The following is a 20,847-nucleotide window of genomic DNA, read 5'->3' as shown; positions in this document are numbered from 1 at the left end:
AACCACTGATTACTTTTGCCACTTGGCATCCAGGGGGAAAAAAACACATGGATAGAAAGAACATCCATTTTCTCAAACTTTCTCTTCCACCAAGCTTTTTAACTAAACTGCTAAGAAAAGAGTGAAATAGAAGTTTCAGCCTTTTTGACCTGTTACTTGTATTATCTCATTCACAAAATGGAGAATTAAACTAAACACTTCACATGCTCACCTTAAAAAATACTTCTCATACAGAAGAAAAGATACTGGTCGGTCCAAATTCACTGATGAATAAGATATAATATTGTACACAAGTTTCCTTTATTTAATAAAAGATATCACTAAGGACTGGTGAACCCAGAGTGAATGGGACCAGAAGTTTATAGGATTTGGTGGGCAGGATGTATTTTTAAAAAGTACCTCTCCATTGGATGGGTGTAACTTTCCGGCAAGTCTTCCCATGTGTCTCCTCCACAGCGGATAACACCCCACTCTTCAGAAGAGAGAACCGTTCTCCTCAGGCAAGGTAGCCCTTTCTCTTGAGGCCAGCAAATGAACAGGCACCATCCTGGAGCTGACTCTCTCTATATTGCCTGCAAATGGCTTCCTGGCAGCATTGCTAGAATTCAGTATTCAAGTTCTGCCCTCACAGAAGTCATCATTCTTTTCCAACTCTCCTTTGAAAATATAGAAAAAGACAGATAAAAATACCCGTGGCTACTGTTAAGTAAACAGCATATAGGATAATAAAAATGGCCAAAGCAAGTGTAAGATCTACAACAAAAATGATCAGCTTTGCCAACATGTCTGCATTTCTCCTCGTTCACAGAAGATATTTAAGAATTCCCAGAGGCACCTACCATGCAATTGTAAGTCTTTGTGAGATGTGGGCAGGAAAAAGGACGTTTCTAAACATGCTAAAGTATGATGTAATTCCCCCAGGAGGGCTGTATAATGAAAATTTTGATTTCCCAACTGATACAGAACAGTAACTAAAGGTCAAGCATAGGATGTTGCTTCACCATGAATCCTCTAAGGAGAGAGTCTAGGGATTTATTTTATCTCTTAACCGTAACTGATTCACTTGGATTGTAATTTGCAAGGAGTAGGAATACACTGACGTAATATATTTATAACATGCGAGGTTACTATAGAAATCCAATGTTCTTTTAAAAATTAAAATATACTAGTCCAGTGTGAAAGGAAAATATAACTATTTACAAACATACAAAGACTCAGAAAGTTTACTGCTTTGGCATGTGTTTGAAAAAAAAAATTACTAGAAGCTATAATCCAATAAAATATCTTCTTCACTGAAAGAGGAATACTTGGTATTTCAAAAATTATAGAATTTAACCAACAGAGCAATGAAATTAAATTCCAGAATCACAGCTCAGCAGCAGACATACAGGTAAGAAATTCAAATAAGAAAAGGAAGTTAGTTAGTGGGCTTCCAGAGATAGTCTTTAAGAAGACAATCACCTTCCTGTTTTGAATGGTATGATTAAAAAGTTGATGATCTAAAAACAAAATGGCCAGGAATTTCTTAGTTAATAGGTAAATGGAAATGGAAGGCAATAAGAGAATCTAAGAAGAACCAAGTTGAATAATGAAACCATGGTCCTCAAATTAAGCAAACTAAACTGAAGCATGATTCTGAATGAGTGATGGAATATGAGAAATGAGAATCTATTCAGAAGCTTCTGCTTCAAGTGACAGATTAAGAGTGTGAGATTATATTTCCAGAGGATTTAATTATACTGCTTGATCTCACAGTGAATCTTTCCAAACTCATAAATATTCTATATGCCATAGACTAGTTTTACATTTATAAGAACCTAAAATACTACAAAAAAAATGTTCATTTACTATAGTGATAGAAAAGAATAGGTTATAAATCTTGACAATTTAAAACTAATGATATAGCTGTCAAAAGTTTGGAAGCATAGTGAGAGAATATTGATTTCTTGCATAGCTGAAATTCAAGGGATACTGCCTAACATTTGTATAAGAAGTAAAGATTAGGTATAGTTTTACAAATAATAAAGAGGACCAATGGGAGAGCTAACATACAAATTTAACAAGATTTTTAAGATGAATGGGTAGTAGAAGGTATTAAATTCTTTATTCTCATGGCAGGAAATCGACAGACACTCTTTAATATTGCTAAACCAGATATATATTACCTAGACCTGTGTTATCCAATATGGCAGCCATTAGCCACATGAGGCTATTGAATATTTAAATGTATCTAGTCTGAACTGATATGTGTTCTAAGTATGAAATGCACTAAACATGAAAAAAATAATTATTTATCTCTTTCATATTTTTATATTGACGTGAAATGATAACATTTGGATATGAGATTGAATAAAATATATTATTAAAATTATTTTTACCTGTTTCTTTTTACTTTTTAAAATGTGGCTACTAGACTAATGAAATGTGGCTCACATTATATTTCTATTGTTCCAGGGCTGGTCTAGAATTTTTAGAGTTAATCACCAGGATCAAAAAATGTTAAAAATAGTTCTCTCTGGAGAATAGGACAGGTGTGGAGGATGAAAAGATTTTATATTTTCACTTTGCCCCCTTTTGTATGGTCTCAATTTCTAATTCCAACTCCATTACTTTTATTATTTTTAAATAAACATTTAATAAAATACTACTAAAAAATAATGTGTAATAAATAAAGATGATAATACATTTTTAAAGGATAGATTGGGTGGGTGGACTGAAAGCAAATTTTTTAAAAAGTGAAGAGAATAATTTAGATAAAATGTGAAAGCAACATACCTTTCAACATATAAGAAAAGAATGAGAGGAATGGTATGTAGTTATAAATGGGAAAGACGATTAAAGTTATAAAATGTATTATATTGATTAGTAGTTAATTTTTCAGCTTAAAACTCAATTTGAGCAATTATTGGGTAGTTTTCTACAGATGCGATAAAATAATAAAAAGAAAGTAACTAGTAGATGATGGCATTGTGATGGTTAATACAGGTATATTTAACTTTATGATAGACTTGGTTGTGATTGCATCCTTTGTTAAAGAAGCTTGTCCTTAACTAAAAGAGCCAACAAAGAACTTCAGAATCGGACATTCTTAAATATTATCTTGTAAATTCAACCACCTGATTTTACGAGGCTGCTGGAGAAGTAACATCATCAGAGAAAGAATTCAAATTTTCTATTACAATTGCAATTAAAGAAAATTTAATAAAACTAAATTTACATACAGCATTGAATAAAATAGTGTATATTCAAAATTTCTCCAACATATTATACACTATGTTGTATACTCAAAACTAATTTATATTGTACTTTTCATGTCCCTCAGTGTAAAAACTGAGACGATTTTAAATGTAGATCCATTTTAGGCTCAAGACTAAAAGGATCAGGGAAATCCTTTTATCAAACATGAGGATCTTGAGTTCTTGTCTTAAAGTAACTATATGTAAAAATCATTAGATATAGAACTAATTATAGTAAAGATTAGTGCTTTAATATATAAAGAGATTTGCTGACATATTTTTTAAAATTTGTTTTTCAATTATAGTTAATGTACAATATAAATTAGTTTTAGGTATACGACATAGTGATTAGATATTTATACTGATATGCATTTTTATTGATGGATAGGTTTTTTCTTTATGCAGATCAGATCTTAGTTTTGACGAACAAAAATCACATTCAACTCTTCATCCTAATGTGCCCCCAAAATATATTCCCAATTACTTAAAATACATTTTAAACCAGCAGCAGCCAAAGTTTCAGTCTATATAAAATTACTGCGGTGACTCATAAAACTAAATCATACATTTAATATCTCTTACCTTTGAGATCATCAAATCCCATAAGACTCACTATCAATCTCTCCTCTTCTATCCCATAATGACTTGGGCCGAAACATTCTGAATAAAATGATGCTATGACTTGATTTATGTACATCTGGACTTTCAACCCAACGGCTTCCCAGCAATCTATATCAATCTTTATAAAGTCCTGGTAACATACTTGAAAAGAACAGCAATGCAGGGAGTTAAAAATGAAGCCTGGATTTTTGCCAGTGTTACAAGATAAGAAGCTGTGTGACTTGGCCCATGCTGTGTAGCTGGTGATGGAGGAGTGGTTGCACTTTGGGCTCAGCAGCCCCCTGAGCTTTGTTGCTTGCCCTCTCAAGTCAGCTTCTACAACCTGAAATGATTACTGCTGAGAAAGGTCGAGAGACACGTCAATGTTTAAACTTCTTTAGTATTTCTTTTATGATGTCAAGTTGAAGCTTCTAGAGCTTACTTGCATTTTTACCCTATTAATTTATTCAAACAGGAGCTTCTTTAAGCCTTATACAATATAATTCAGTAAGTCCGAAGATTGCATTATTGTTCCTAATATTAAGTGACCCTTCCTCTAAGAGGATTAAACCTTCCAGGCCTATTGACATCAGGCTTGGCTATATGACTTGCTTTGGCCAATGAAATGTGGTCAGAAATGCTAGATGCCAGTTCTGAGCAAAAGCCCTAGGATTATCGTGTGATTTCACTAGCATTCCTTTTTCCACAGCCACTGCACTGGCAGGTCCCAGATAGAGGCTTCTCATTCAACCTGAGTGGGCTCCAGATGGAAGAGCCAAAGTCAATCTATGATTAACATAAAATGAGCAAGAAAGAAAACTCTCTTTTTGTAAAATACTAAGATTTGGGGGTAGAGGATGTCATTTTTTATTGTAGTATAATTTAGTCTAAGCTGACTGATACAATCAGCATCCTTTATAGAAACGCTAAGATCTGTCCAAGCATAAATGAACCAAAAAGTTCAGCAAGGCTTTGGCCAATAAAAGTGATATCTTATTTTTTCAGATTTAGACTTCTGCACTCCTGACCAATCCTCTTTATTTGTCTTTTGGAAAATGTTGGAAACTGAGTATACTGCTTTCCAGAATGCTAGATGCTTGTACTCAAGGGGTCCCATAATATCTCCTTTTCTTGCCAGAATGGAGATAGGTTTTGAGTCTTAAAGTCTGACAACCTCTCTCTTCCCACTTCTCCATTGATGCCAGCATTAAGCCAGCTGCAATACACTTCTCAGTTGAGAACTTACATTTGGGAGGATTCTTGGAACAATGGGCTGCCTTGATTTATATGGGAAGACTGCAGAGACAAGTAATGAAATTACTTGAAGGCATGAAATTCCAAATAGCATACTGATCAAGTGCAGAGAAGCATCTGTGGTAGACCCGCTATACAGGCGCAGTCTAGATGACACTTACATTCAAGAGAAATGTCACTTTTGACAAGTCTGGAATTGTCCAAATCTAAATTGAATGTAATTCAGGAAGAACGAATTATTGAGACCTGAGTTTTAAATTCAATACCACTTTTAATAGTTTATTATATAAATTTTAATGACAATTTTTATCTCTAAAAATGAATATTCAATGACTGCTCGAGTTGTTCAGCCTGCCTGAGTTGTAATTCCAGCTAGGGTGCTTATTAGGTATATTCCCTGGAGAATCTAGTTAACTTTTCTATACTTTGATGCTTCTGTTGAAAAAGGAGAACAGTAATATTGCCTACCTCATATGGTTGTTGTAATGATTAAATGAGTTACTAGAGGTAAAATGCTATAATTGCTTAAGTACTCAATTAATGTAAGCCAACATTATTAGCTAAATTGCTTATCTCAAAAAGTTTTCAAGACTATAAAGTACCTAAAAACTTTATAAGCTTTATGAAGCATTATTTTTCTTGTCTTTTATTTCTCACTTTGCTGTACAACATGACTTATTTTTTATTTGATTGCGATTCTTTGAGGGATAGCAGTAATTTAGGATGTTTAAATGAATTTGTTAGATGAGACCAGTATCTTCTTATGAGATCATTGGAGTCCAAAACTATTTATCTCTACAAAATCAGTCTTAAAATGCATGTCAAATGTGTTAAAATCTCCCCTATTTGGTCAATTATTTGTGTCAAATTTTTAATCCCAAGGAGAATTTCTTTCCACACCTGGACCTCTTTTCAAACCATGAAGACTGATTTTACAAAACTAACACTAAGATAATGAATTCATCACAGAGAATAAAAAAAAAATCCATTTTCCATGCATAAAATAATGTTTTAAAGATCTTTTTCTATTTATTAACTATCTATATTGCTCCTCTTTCCTTTAGCATGGCTAATGTTCCTTTTGAGAGAATTTTGAATTTTACAAAACCTTATTGAAAGTGTCTCCTGTTTTAGATTAGAAAGTTAGAGAATTAATTCATTCTAATTGTTGTCTAAAAGATTAATGTGGATCATTCTACTAAATGTTGTGGAAATCAGATGTACTTTTAGGAACTTTCCACCTTCCTCTATTTTTAAAGACCTGTGTTCCAGTGGGTATTTACTTGTTATGCACGTGGGTTAAGATGTCTTTTCAAGTCAGTTGAAAAATATCAGAGATCTAGTGAATGGATATCCTTTCCTTGCAATATCCATATAAAAAGTTTATGTTGGCCATAGCTTTGGTATGAGACACAAAAATTGAACACTTCAACACAGCAAGATAATGAATGATGAGTGATCGCTCAAACTCAAACAGGAGAGACAAAGAAATGACACTGCCATCTCCTTAAAGAATTCAGAAACTAGGGGTATATTTTTGTTTCATGTTCTTTCTGGCAAACATTTTCCTCAAAAATTCTTTCTTTTGTTTTTCACAGCATTACACATAACAACAGCACCACCTATTGGCCTATTTTATCTGTTTTATTTGCTGTCATGAAGATTTAGTAACTATTCTGAAAAGTGTGGAGAATGCAGTTTATGGCTTCACTTTTACCGGCTCCTCTTGTTTTTCTACTGAGCAGCTTTGATGTAAAGCAGTTCTAAGGTTAGTCCAAAAGCTCAACAGTGTTAAAAATAAATTTTAAGATAAGCCATTTCTCAGCTGCTCCTAAACTCTTCTTCAAAATAATTAGTTTTGTAAGTACCATAAATAACAAATTTTTGTTAGCTTTTCTGTTACATTATAGTGTGAATAAATGAGTCATCTTAGGAGACGCATGCAGCTAACTGTTAAATAACAGGGCTAATTAACCTAATTCTGTTTTATTTTCTAAACTACAAGTAATGTTTTCAGCTTGCAGGAATACATATAATAAACCTAGAGTTATGAGTTCATATTAATTTCTTATTTAAATGGAACTAGAACATGTAGTTGGTACATGTATGCAATAGGATTTTGGAAAAATATTATGAATATGTCATTTGGTTAAAAATCATTTGTCATTTATTTTCAGAAAGCATGGAAATTCTGTTTTATTTCTATTTTTGCTGAATTGTGAAATTCATTGACCAGACAAAATATAAGATTCTTTTGGAGCTGGGTGTAAAAATCTCCAGACAATGACTGACTTCCAAAGAAATAATTAAATAGAGTGCTAATAGCCTCACCACAGCTTCCTGATGTTTGGCTGCATAAAAGCAAATGGCACACACAATAAGGGACTGAAAAATATTTGAAAACAAGGGAAGTGAAGAAGGAAAGACCATCAAACCATAGTGCATATAGGTCAGGCTCAGAGCAGAGCCTGAGATAAGGACCCATGTGTGTATAATTTACTGAGGGAGAACTCTTCAGGAAAAACGCACAATGAAAGCGATGAAGCAGGGAGAGCAAGGACATGGACTTAGGTAAGGCCTAGTCTCAGTCTGATCCCATGGGGAGCTTTGGAGCATAAGCCACGTCACAAATTTTTATTCTCCTGTCAGTCATTGGCTGTAAGTTTGTTCCTGGTTGCACAAGGGAAGACATAATTTCCCTGGCAAATCATCTTTTACACACTGAGGGCGATACTCTGGAGAAGGAGCAGCTGCTCGTCATTAGCCCCTAACATGCATAGCAGCAAGGAGATGGGCGTTCCGGTCCATCTGAGACATCTGGGTGGGACGCTAAAAGTATGCTTCCTCAGTGTGTCATTTTGGTCTTAGTTTCATGTTTAAATACATTAAATGTTCACCATTAACCATTTTATTTAACTTTTCCTGCATATTTTTATTTACTCTGAATCGATTGGACTTCATCCTGAAGAATTTCCTTTTTTCAAAAGAATTCATGGGCATGACAACTTGTATATCTGAAATGTTTGTTTTGTCATTACACTTGAAGGACAGTCCAGGAGGTGTAAAATTCTTGAGTTCCACTTTTTCTTCTCAGCAGCTTATAAACATTACTCTAGTTTTCTGGTATTATTTCTGGAGATAAGTAGAGATAAACTTTTTTCCCTTGTGCGTCAGTTACTTTTCCTACTTGTGATCCCTATGTGACTTTCCCCCCCTCAAATCTCTGACATTTCACGAGGATATATGTTGGTGTCTGTGGTAGGCAAAGTAATACTTCCCACCCACCCAAAAGATGTTCTCATTCTAATCCCTGGAACCTGTTATTTTACATGGAAAAGAAACTTAGTAAATGTAATTAAGAATCTTGAGATGATGAGATTACCCTAGGGTAATCCAAAGTGAGTCCAATTTAATCACAAGATTTCTTTTAAAAAATCAGCAAAGGAACTGTGAGGATAGAAACTGAGTCAGAGAGAAATTTGAAGGTGCTATACTGCTGGCTTTGAAGATGAAGGAAGGAAGAGACCATGAGCCAAGCAATTCAGGCATCCTGTAAAAGCTGGAAAAAACAAAATGATTCTCCCCTAGAGCCTACAGAAGATATGCCACCCTACTGACACCTTGATTTTAGATCAAGAAAACCCATTTTGGACATCTGACCTCCAGAACTGTAAGATAATAATTTTGTGTTGTTTTAAGCTGCTAAATTTGTAATGATTTGTTACAGTAGCCACAGGAAAAAAAATAGTGTCTGCCATTATTTCATCTCCTCTGTATGTCTTCCATATGCATCAACACCTCTGCAATCATTTTCATTGTTCTTTTCTATTTCATTTTGTGTGATTTTTCTCAAGCCTGCTAATCATGATCCTGATCACATTTTAGTAGTGATGTGACAATGTTCGTTTCTACTAATGTGCATTCATTTCAGTAATGCATTTATATTTCTATTCCATCTTCTCCTTAAGCTCAGCCAGTTGATTTTTCATCTCTATGTTTTAACTCTTATATATTTTATTTATTTAGGGGGTCTTTTTAAAAATATTTTTATTTTTCAATTACATTTGACATATTATATTAGTTTCACATGTACTATATATTGGTTATACATTTATATAACTTATAAGGTGATCACCCCAATAATTCTAGTACCCATCTGACACCATACAGTTATATCAACATTATTGACTATATTCCCTATACCGTACTTTACATCTTGTATATATTGATTCCATACCCTCCACAAGGAGGGAAAAAATGTTTTTCTTTTTCTTTTTTCTTTTTTTCTCTTTTGAGTCATCATTGTGCATGTCATTACTTTGAAAATACTGGGAACTATGTGTTTCTCTGGGATTCCTCTTGTGGTATATGTTTCACCAACTTTTGCTTATGTTATTTCCTTCCCTAATTTTTATCTATCAACAGGTGTGATGGCTTTATTAAATTAACATTTGCTAAGTGGAGCAAATGTTATTATTGTTAATAATAAATTAACAATTGTTATTGTTAATTTATTAACATTTAATAAATTAACAATAATAAGCTATTTAACAACAGACCAAAAGAGAAATTGAATCAAAGAAGTTTGTTACTCACAGGTCCTATAGGAAGTGCACAGACCACCTCGAGCAAGGAGTCACATGGGGAAATCAAGACAGGGTGTAGACAGAGAGTGAGGTAGGACCTGGGGGACACGTGCCTTTATTAGCATCCAAGAGTGAAGTGCTTTGGAGTTCTTGGTCTAAGCCTGGATCAGTCGATTTAAACCAAAAGAGTGAGTTTGGGTAAGCCCCATGAGAGTCTTACCTAAGGGGTGCATAAGGCATACAGGCGTTGGTAAGCAAGACAGACTGTTGATCACAAATGCTATTGGAGAAGTCATATCAGGAACATATGGCTGCTTGCAATTCCACAGACGATTATTTAGGACATGAGCTTGCATGAGAGGAGTAATGTCAGTAGTATAAGACCCCGCAGGCTACTTTACCAAACCAAAGAGATATCGAGGCAGCAGTACTATGGAGTAGCTTAGCTAAACTCTTGGAAACAGGTCTCAGGCTGGTCCCTAATTGATTTTGAATAGGTACAACTGTATGATGGAGTAAACTATATTGTAGGGGAGTAAAGAAGGAATGATCTAGGACAGTCCGTGGTTCTCATAAGATGTATTATTTCCAGCATACTCTTAATAAATATGTTTGTCTGTGGGCTTTACAAGTCTATCTCTATTTTTAGCCTTCAAGAAGTTGTTGTGTTTCACAACTAAATTCCTGAAATATAAGTTCTTATTAGAAATCGACAATCTCTCTCCTTTAGCTTTGCAACCAGAGTTCTTATATCTCGATTCATGATTCTAATAACACATTGTCACTTTAGTTCGGATTTCATAGTTTGGGGCATTATATGTCTATGATTTGAGGTTGTAGCTCCTTTTTTTTTTTTTTTTACATTTTAAAAAATAGATATAAAATTCACATATCATAAAATGCACCCTTTTAAACTGTACAATTTAATGTTTTTTTGTATATTCATGATGATAGAGAACCATCACCACTATCTACTGAACTCATTTTATCACCTCAAAAAGAAACTTTATACCTGTTAGCGGTCACTCCCCATCAGTCCTTCTCCTCTCCAAGTCCTTGATAATTACCAATCTATTGTCTCTATGGTTTTGCTTAATCTGGAGATTTCATGTGAATGGAATCATACATTATGTGATATTTTATGTCTGACTTCTTTCACTTAGCATAATGTTTTCAACTACTGTTCATATTGTAGCATGTATTGGTACTTTATTGCCAAATAATACTTCATTGTGTGGATATGCCACATATTATTCATCCATTGAGATGATGAACTTTTGGGTTGTTTCCACTTTGGCGCTAATACGAATAATGATGCTATGAGCATTCATGTGCATACTTTTGTGTGGACTTGTTTTCAATTCCTTTGGGTTCTCTTTTTCTCTTTATAAGTGGAACATTTTCCCCTCTGTTTATCATTCTTTTTCTGGGTGTTTCAAGAGGGAAGTGAAATAAAAATTCTTTTACTCTTCCATCATTAATCAGAAATGCCCTTATCTTATCTAAATCACAGATATAAAAACCAAAGTCCAAAGAGCTTACATAAATTGCTCAGGGGCTCTGGCCAGTTACCAATAGAGCTGAGAATAGAAGTTTCTTCAACTTTATGAGAGCACTTTATTTTCATTTTCTCTTATGCTTCCATAATACCTTGATTCATTTTTCCCCTAAATCCTTCAATTGGCTATTGCTGCATAATAAAATACTTCAGTACTTAGTGTTATAAAATATCAACAATTTATTATTTTTCATAAGTCATCATATCAACTAAGGGGTTCTGCTGACCTGAGCTGGGCTTAGTGGGCTTTCTTACTCATCTTAGTCAGTTACTGGTTTGCTAAATAACTGATTGACTATTGCTGTGATCTTTGACACATCTGGGATCTTGGCTGGGATTATTCACTGCAGCTTCTCATGGCCTCTCATCTTTCAGCAGACTAGCCTCATGGCTAAGGCAGGATTCCAAAAGAAAAAGGACATAAATTCTCTTGATGCTCAGACTCAGCATGTCATCATTCTTATGCTATACTGTTCCAAACAAGACACAAGGTCAGGCCTTGATTCAAAGGAGCTAGGGGGAGAAATAGATTCCACCTCCAGATAGGAGGAGCTGCAAGCTCACATTGCACAGGGCATGGATACAGGGACAGGTTAAAAAAAAAAAAAAACTGGAGCCATTTTTTAATCAATCCACCCCAGTGCTGGTACTAACAGTTATCTTGCAACAATTATATGAAAGTTGACAGGAAAGTGACAGAGAGGAAATAGTTCAGATAAAGATAAAATTAACAATGGGTATAGATTTATTATTAGAGTCACATACCTATTCAGGGTTTTCTATGAATGCTTTCTTCTAGATAGACCTGTATGCATGTATGCTGTCCTCAAATCTAGCCCTCCTTCTCCTAGTCTTCACCATTGTTTTAAAGGCGACTCTTCTATGTCATGGCCTTTCTGTCTTTCTAAATTCCTCTCATGGTTTGAGCACCACCTTTGGATCTCATTAGCTTCCATAGTGTTGTCTTTATAACACATTCCTATAATAAATTTACTTGTCTCTCCACTGTACCCTGCCCCACTGGACTGAAAGCTCTTTGAGGATAGAGCTATTGCCTAACATAAATTTGTCATCTAGCCCAGTGCCTAGAACACAGAAGCAGTTTGATAAGTGTTTGTAGAACTATCAAACTAATGAAGAAAGCCCTAATTGCCTTATTCAGCACATTGTTGTTTTTCCCCTGCGATTCCTTTTATAAATTATCTCTATCACTTCATAATTTTCCCTTTGTGATATGTTGTGCAATATACATATACAAACATATATCTTTGGGTATCTATATACATGAATACATACATATACACACATATTTTTAAGTCTTATATGTTTAATTATTTCATTACTGTTTGATTTAACTACCCAATAATAAATAGTACTCTTTTTAAAAAGCTCTAATTCTTACTCTATGTTTCATTTTCTTCTAAAAAGAATTTGAGGTGACATATTTTTCAAAGATACAAACTAAGTCTTTATGAGTAAATACTGAAAATAATGGAGGAACCAGTTTATGATAGTAATGTTCTAGAAACTGATTTATTATCGTTGCTTTAGCAATTATGGTAAATAGGGAAACAAAAATCTCATTTCCAGAGAAACTCTTCTAGGAGGAGTCTTCATAGCTTTTTTTATAAGGAACATCACAGAATATAATAGATGTCATCTATAAACACGGTTTTATAGAATAAGCAGAAACATGTTTCACATGTCCATTTCTCATACTGACCTTCAATTAAACCCAAACTAGTAAACTCTAACTAAATGAAAACTTTTCTGTGGAGAACTAAGCTAAAGTAATCTAACAGGGCTTGTTTCTGGTATACCGACTCAAAATACTGATAGAGTTTCAAGGATGTAAGCTAACAAGGAATTGTCAGGTTCCTAAAAATTTTGCCCTCAAGTGTCTGCAAATTTACTTGTTATTAGAAGGTTTCCAAGATCAGCAGATTCAATACTAAACTCTTTCAAATGTGCCAGAAATATAGGTTTTATCGCTGACTAAAATGTGATCCACAATAAAGTTCCAATACAGATTACTAGGAGATAATGTTGCAGAAAAATCAGACTGGCGAGAAACCAAGCACCACTCAGAGAGTTGGAGAACTCAGGTTTATTACACCAGTGATCCCAGAAGAGTTAGCATTCTGAAGATCTGGGCTCCAAGCTCAGGAGCAACCTTACTTTTATATGGCTTATCTGTGAACAAGCAAAGGGGATACATCTGTTATCTAGACAGAACAAGCAAGGGGAGAATGAGTCTTCAGTTGATCTCGAGGTCACCCTGCCCTTCGGACTATGCGGCAAGCATGTCTACAGAAGCAAAACAAAGAGCTGATTACAAGGTTAGCCATTTGAGTGGAAAATTCCTCTTCAATAATACAGACATATTTTTATGAAAATGAATTTCATGATAGAGGCTCACTGCAGAATACAAGAGTCAAGGAAAAGATTCCAAGGTGTATCTAACAAGGTATGTCTTCTCATATATCTAGATCATATGTGTTTTTTATGAGTAAAGTGTGTTCTTATATTTAAATTTCCCTATATTTTTCATAATTTAATAATGCAGTCGCTGAATCCAGATTAAGGAATAAATGAGTGAATTTTGCTGGAGGTAGAATTTTGCTAGAATGGGGCCATTGTTAATGGTAGAGATCTATGGACTAGGAATGTGGATGTAGTGGCTCTTTTCTTTTTCCCCATGCATTCTCAGCCTTCTTCCCTCTGCTTTGTGCCCCAGGAGGATGATCAAATTGGATTGCTTTAGCTGCTTCTCTTGTCATTTGGTGCCCTTTTAGATTTGGCCAAAGGGAAATTCTGCCAGAGATTGCAGTGAGAAACGAACTCAGAATATTTCTTCCCTACTTCCTGGCAGCTTTGGTTTTTCAATTTTGGAAATGGCCGAGTTCACCAATAATTATAGCATCCACCAGAAAACCCATCTTCCATAGCTCCATTGGTAACATCATCACTGCCCCACATCCTTTCAAACTATGGGTGATAAAAGCTTCCCACTGATGCTAGTCTCTGCATGCCTCATCCTTTCTTGTTGGTTCCTTTAATGCTGCCCATACCTCTGTAAAAAGTCTCTTCATTGATCATCTGAACAAAGTGCTGTTTCCTGCTAGATCTCTGACTAAAACAGTAGAAACTATTATGTTATAATTAAATAGGAATTTGCAATAAATTATGTAAGTGAAAGAAAATAGCAATGAGGTTAGATGTTATTTTAAGATTCTATAACTCGGTTGTCTATTTAGAAAATGAAGGTAGATCTCAGAATTTTTGCTTGACCCACATAAAGGTGAAATGTGAGTAGAAGGCAAGATTTAGGTATTGCAATGAAAAATTAGTGGGAATAAATATTCAAGTCAGCCCCAACTTGGATTTGAGCAGGGGTGTGTGTGTGTGTGTGTGTGTGTGTGTGTGTGTGTGTGTGTGTAAATCGGATTAGGTGAAGGGAAAAAAAAATCTGGATATTGGTTTCCCATAAATATGTTTGTATAAATTACTATATTTTAAGGTAGATGTCAGAATAAGAAAACATATGAATTATGTAACTCGTGACAGGGATTCAGTGGTAAATACTCAATAAGAATTAACTAGCAAGATGGTGGCCATGAAGAAGGAGTTTGTGTATTTTTTACCAGCCAGAATGTATCTGCTTTTTTCTCTCTCCTGGGAGCTGCCACTACCAAGCCTATCACAACCATCATTTAAAAGAACTATAAAGCAGGCAAATTTTTCTTTATAACTCTTTAGCTTCATCTTTTATAGAGAGATTCAATCAACGGATCAAGTGAATTGAGGGCTAATGAAGAGAAAGGTCTTAACCTGAATCCACCAGCCACTCTGATGGAGTCTGGATGCTTTCTGTATGCTCTGCTTGTTCTTCTCACTGAACATACCTTTCTTTTCAGTGCTCGAGTTAGGATGAAGTGAGACAGTGTTACGTAAAAGCTCCCAACCCTGTTCTTGGGCCAGAAAGGGCAATCGGTAATTTTATTTTTCTCATTGGTTGTGAGAGAACATGGTACAGAGCCTGAGGACATAGCTGAATTTGAATCCAGCCTCTTCCCTATTAGCTATGAGCTCTTGAGCAAGTTACTTAAACTCTGAGAATTTCAGTTCCTCATCTAAAAAATGGGAGATCATAGCAATCTAGTGTGAGAGGACATGTAATCAATGTATAATGAATGACGTGCCCTTGTAAGCCTCAGTTTCCACATTAGGATAACTCTGATTCCACTGGATTTTTGACTAGGAGTAAATGAGATAATACATGTGAGCTTCTAAGCACTCTCTGTGTATTATTCTTAATCTTTTCCCCAACCCTTGTGAGTCTGATCTACAAGTGACACTTTTTATGCCACATGTATAAAATGGGAGGCAGCGAGAAGAAAGTCTCCTGCCTAGTGAAACTGACTATAGTAGGCCTACCAGAACAAGTAACATTTTATTTGACCTTTGAAAACAAAGAAACAATTTTACAAGTGAACATGAGCAAAAGTAAAGGCACAAAGATGGAGAAGGTACAAGACCATATTTCAGACAGACCACGCTCTAAGGTTCTTAGTGAGAAATAGTAGGAGAAATATCTAGGGATGATAATTAAAGCTAGATCGTGGGTGGTGACCTTGAATGCAAGGCAAAAAACAGGGGTTTCTTCATTAAACAGTGTGACGCCATGAAACACTCTTAAGGTCAAAGATATGACTATGTTGGATCTAGGCAGGAAGTTAGACATGAAGAAGAATCGTATGGATTCTACATTTTGAATGAAATCATTCTTAGCTTATTTACTGGAATGGAGAAAGTAGTGAGTAACATCCCACTGAGTCTCATAAACATAAGTAGGGTGGATATTCTCAAAGCCTTAGTGCCAGGACATTCAGCTGTCCATAATGTTTTGCATTCAGCACCGGTTATTCCCATTCACCCTTACTTCCTTTGATCTTGGCTATATCAGTGAATGGTTTCACCACTCACCCAGTTGTTCAAACACAAAGGAACCCTTTTTGATTATTCTAGTTCTCTCAACTTTCACCCCCTATTCAATCTATCACAAAGTCTTATCACCTCTTTTTCCAAAAAGTATATCCTGAATCTGCCCATTTCTACTTATCTCCACTGCTCACAACTTAACCCATGCCTCCATTGCCTCTAACCTGGATCATTTCTGTGGCCTCTTAAACTGTTCTCTCTACTTCCTCCTTCCAACTCATTTACTATCCAGCAGCCAGAGTGACATATTTAACAAGTAAATCAGACTGCATCACTTCCCTGCATTCTCCAAAGCCTTATGTTGCTCTTAGATTAATGTCGAAGTCTTAGCATGATCTAAAAGTTCCTGCATCATCTGGCCTCCCAGATAACATCCCTTACTTCCTTACCTTTTTCTTACTGGGGTATAACACCCAGGCTTTCATTCCACCCTCAGAACACACCACACTTGTGTGCTCAGGGCATTTGTTCACACTTGCTTTCTCTCCCAACATCTCCATCCACAGTCTGTACATGGTTCCTTCTTGTCATTCAAATCTCCACTTAAATGTCCCCTCCTCAGAGAGTCTCTCTTTGATCACTCACTATAAATTACTGCTCCTTCTCTTTATTGTCACATCATGTGTATATTTTCTTTACTATTGGAAGTTCTCATGGATGCTTTCTGAAGTTTCTTTGTTCTTTTATTAGTTTATTTCTTGCCTCCCTAGTTCCCCTGGAATACAAACTCTAAGGGAACTGAGGTCTTCATCTGTCTTATTCTCCACTGCACTGGCAGTGCCTCGAAGAGGGCCCAGACGTAAAAAGTGATCTATAATTATTAGTTGAATGAGTGACTGAGCAAACATCTTATAAATTAAGGGAAAAAAAGGAAACTCAAGTGGCAAATTAACAGTTGGAAAAAAGCAAAGAAATGTTATTTGCATTCACATGATCAGAAAAAAATAAATAAGATTGCCAAAACCAAGTCTAGACAAAGTATTTTAAAACTAGAACTTTCAAGCATTACCCTGAGAATGTTAAATGGTATACTCATTTTAGAGAACAATTTAGCAACATAAAATTCAAAACGTGCTTAACATTTGAGTCAAGAATTCCACTTCTAAGAATCTTTATATTAGCTTTATATTTGCATAAGCAGATGTTATGAGAGTGTTTATTGTGACATTTTTGTATTAACAGGAAAATTAAAGCAATCTTAATGTCTATTAATAGAGGAGTAAATAAAATGTGATATATTCATATGACAAAATACTATACAGCAGCCAAAAGGGATGACTATTATGTGTATGTGCATAAATGTATAAATTATAAAAATCAAATGGCTATATCTCCAAAATATAATTTAAAAATTTTTTTTAAAGATGCGCTTTGACATCATTTATGTAAATAAAACACATATCTTCTATTCTAGTTATTGTTCAGGGTGTAAAACATGGAGTGAAAAAAAAACCACTATTGATTATTGTTATCTTTGGAGAGGGGTTAATGGAATGGGACTCAGATGATTTCTGACAGAAAGAGACTATGTTTGTAATGTTTTATTTGTTTCTAAAAGTAAATATAACCAAATAGTAACAATTGCTAATTCTGGATGATAACCATTTAAGTGTTTTTCTCTTTCTATTAAATGTCTTTCTATTAAATTCAATAACTTAATTTTTAAAAGAAAATCTAATAATAAAAATGAAGTCAATTATTTAGAAGTGGGAGCAACTGAGAAAGACCAGAAGGAAGCAGAGGTTGAGAGAGGAGCTGAATTTGGCTGTTGGCTGTGCACTGAAGTGAGCAGGGAAGGGATGTTATTAAGGTCTATGCCCCAACTCCCTTTGCTAGCTGGAGCAGTGCTGGAGCATCACCTTCTACTGCAATTGTCAGCTGCAAACAGCTCACTGTTGTCCTCCCCTCTGGAGAATTACCTTATCCTGCAGTCCCTGACTTGTGCTGCAGAAGCCCTGATGCCTGGCCTCACTCACTTGTTATGCTCTTTTCAAGGCCCTCAGTGAATGCTGTTGATATCACCATGGGCATTTTTATCTCAAATACTTTATTGTTTTCTAGCACTTGATCTATAACGTCAATGACCTTTTCCTGAAAAAAAGCTAGCCTGTCGAGTTGGGGATGGGGAGGGGGATGGCTCAGAATTAGATTAAAAGTAGTCCAAAACAATTGAAAATAAAGCCTACGCCCAAGAAGAAAAGATTTCTCACTCTTACCATGATCTCAATTGGCTTCCTTAATGAGTTCCTTAATATGAAACAAACACACCCATTCCACAATTATAATGACAAAAAAAAATGTAGCATGTCGAGAACCAGGAGATGCCCTCACACTTAATGGTGTGAATCCATTCCCACTAAAATGGGAGAGTGACCCCTGATCATCCATGGACAGAAGACCTAAAACTGAAAGTGTGCTGAGCCCTGCATGTGAGGGAAGCCAAGTGTACTGCACAGTAAAGAAGGCTACATATGCCAGAGACACACACTGGTGCCTAGATGATGTTGCCAAGAGAAGGCTCAGTGTACCTTACCCAGGTGGAGAAAAGCTATGTCCAAAGGCTTCTCACCTTGCTGCCTGGGAAACCATAGTAGCAAACATATGCAGGAGTCCTTGCCTCTGCCAAGATTTATGATAATTTTATATGGTTTAAAGGACTAAACAGAATTGGATTGAATTCCCAGTTCCACCATTGACTAGACGGTGTGGGCTGTGAGTAAATTATTTAACCTCTTTGGTCTTTCATTTTATTATATGTAGAGTGGAGTTATTGGAAGGTTTCAATGAACCCATGAGTCCCTATTAGGCACACAGTCAAGGTTAGTGCCTTTTCCCTGAGCTAACTCTGCTTTGGCTTGGATCTTGACGGCAACACCTACTGCTGTGTTGGGCCAGGCCCTACCTTCACGCCGAAGGGAATGGGCTGTAGTAAATGCATGGGTTCTCCCCAGCAGAGCACCCTGTTCCTTCACACTCCTGAGGATTTAGCTTTGCATATGCTGCCAACAGGCTTCACTACCCTGTCAATGCAGCATGACTAGGAACTGAGGCTGAAGGGAGGCTCTGGTCAGTTTTTTTGACCATAGCATTTAATTTCTTAAAGGCATTTTTTAAATGTATGTGTCTTACCATTTGAGAACTTACCATTTGTGCTTCATCTAAAGTAGCACAGTCACTGTAGCTTATCACCAGCAGAGGTCGGAAATAATGACTTGGAAAGAAATCCAATTCTCTTGGTTTCTCAGCCCATTCCAGAGCAGCTCCATGTTTGCCTGATAAAATGCATTTTATGGCAAATAAACTGATATATTTTATGTCATATAATTTCAGGACATCGTTTCATTAGTGGATCAAATGGGTAATTGACTGTTTCTCTCCCAATTTCTCTCCCACACCCTTACCCCAAATTTATTCTTTTTCTTCCTGTTTATCCCTTTGCTGGAAATGTTTTGACATTTCATCTTCCTAGCAAAGATGGGTGATTGAACATAACACATCTGCTTTCTCTCCCTCCAAAGCCCTACTAACAAAACAGTAAAGCAATTTTTAAAAAAGAATAAGACCTACTAGTAAGTTCAAAGGACAGGAGAAGTGACTACACCACAAGATGTTGGAAGCTGAAACATGACAAATGAGAGGAACCTCCTTAGCAAACCAAAGAAAGCTAAATTATAAACCTGAAGTAGAGAAAAATGAGAAGCAATCCAATTAACACCCCCACTGACCTCAAATAAGCTCAGAACTAGCAGTGTTGGGTACTCCTGGAAGTATGAGTGATGATGGGGCCAAGACAGGGAGCTGATTGGAAATCTCTTAAAGAGATTTGATTCTAAGATTCTATTGTCCACTCTGTGTAGCTGGGCAATTGCTTTTTTGCATCTCAATAAAATACAAGAACATTAGTCATGAGAGAGAGTAATTAAGAGGTCTCTGGATTGTAGGGCTCTAGGAACAATTGGGAGCAGGGGAGATATCACAGTGAAATTAGCAAAGTTCAGGCCTTCTCCTGGTATTTACAGAGCCCGAAGTGAGAGTGCCCACATGGGCCATGGCTCCTGACCTACTCTCCCTTCTATTTTCACCCTTGGTTCACTGTGAGGGATCTCAAATGAGCACTTGTGGAGATCTAGCCTCCTGTTCAAATTCTCTATTAAATCCCCCCAAACTGCCACTTCTTGCTCATCCCTTGGTTTCAGGGGGGACTTCACTGGTAGGTGGAATTAGTAACCCTGAGGAAGATAGGTTGAGAAAAGGGGCCTACATACTCCCTGGCAACAGGCTTGAGGTCATTTAGGCAAGAATTCTGAAGCATGATCTAGAAATGAGAGGTCGGTCTCTTTGACCTTTGGGAAAGACACTTCAAAGAAGGGCATGAGTAGGGCCCTTTAAAGAATGTTGCCCAGGTTAAAGGGATCTGAATCAACATCCTGTAAAGTAAATTGTCCCATAATGAGTTTAGCACTGAAAGTTCTGCATCCTAGGAAACTCCTCAGTCCTGAGCTGGTCATTTTACCAGGCTGAAGAGTGGTACTGTATTTGCATACATAATTCTGAGATCCCCATCCCCCCAGACCCTTCTTTTATAGTTTAGTTCTCATAGTACTGGCAACAA

General features: G+C 36.0%; 1 pseudogene; it reads left to right on the top strand.

The window, feature by feature from the left end:
• Window positions 1-7,620: 7,620 nt before the first annotated feature.
• The window catches only part of LOC105299457, a 43,794-nt pseudogene continuing 30,567 nt past the window's right edge, over window positions 7,621-20,847 (top strand).

The sequence above is a fragment of the Pteropus vampyrus genome, unplaced genomic scaffold, assembly GCF_000151845.1.
Source record: "Pteropus vampyrus isolate Shadow unplaced genomic scaffold, Pvam_2.0 Scaffold7, whole genome shotgun sequence".
In the NCBI taxonomy this organism is placed as follows: Eukaryota; Metazoa; Chordata; class Mammalia; order Chiroptera; family Pteropodidae; genus Pteropus; species Pteropus vampyrus.
The sequence above is the reverse complement of the archived record's forward strand: the minus strand, read 5'-3'. Positions and strand labels throughout refer to the sequence as shown.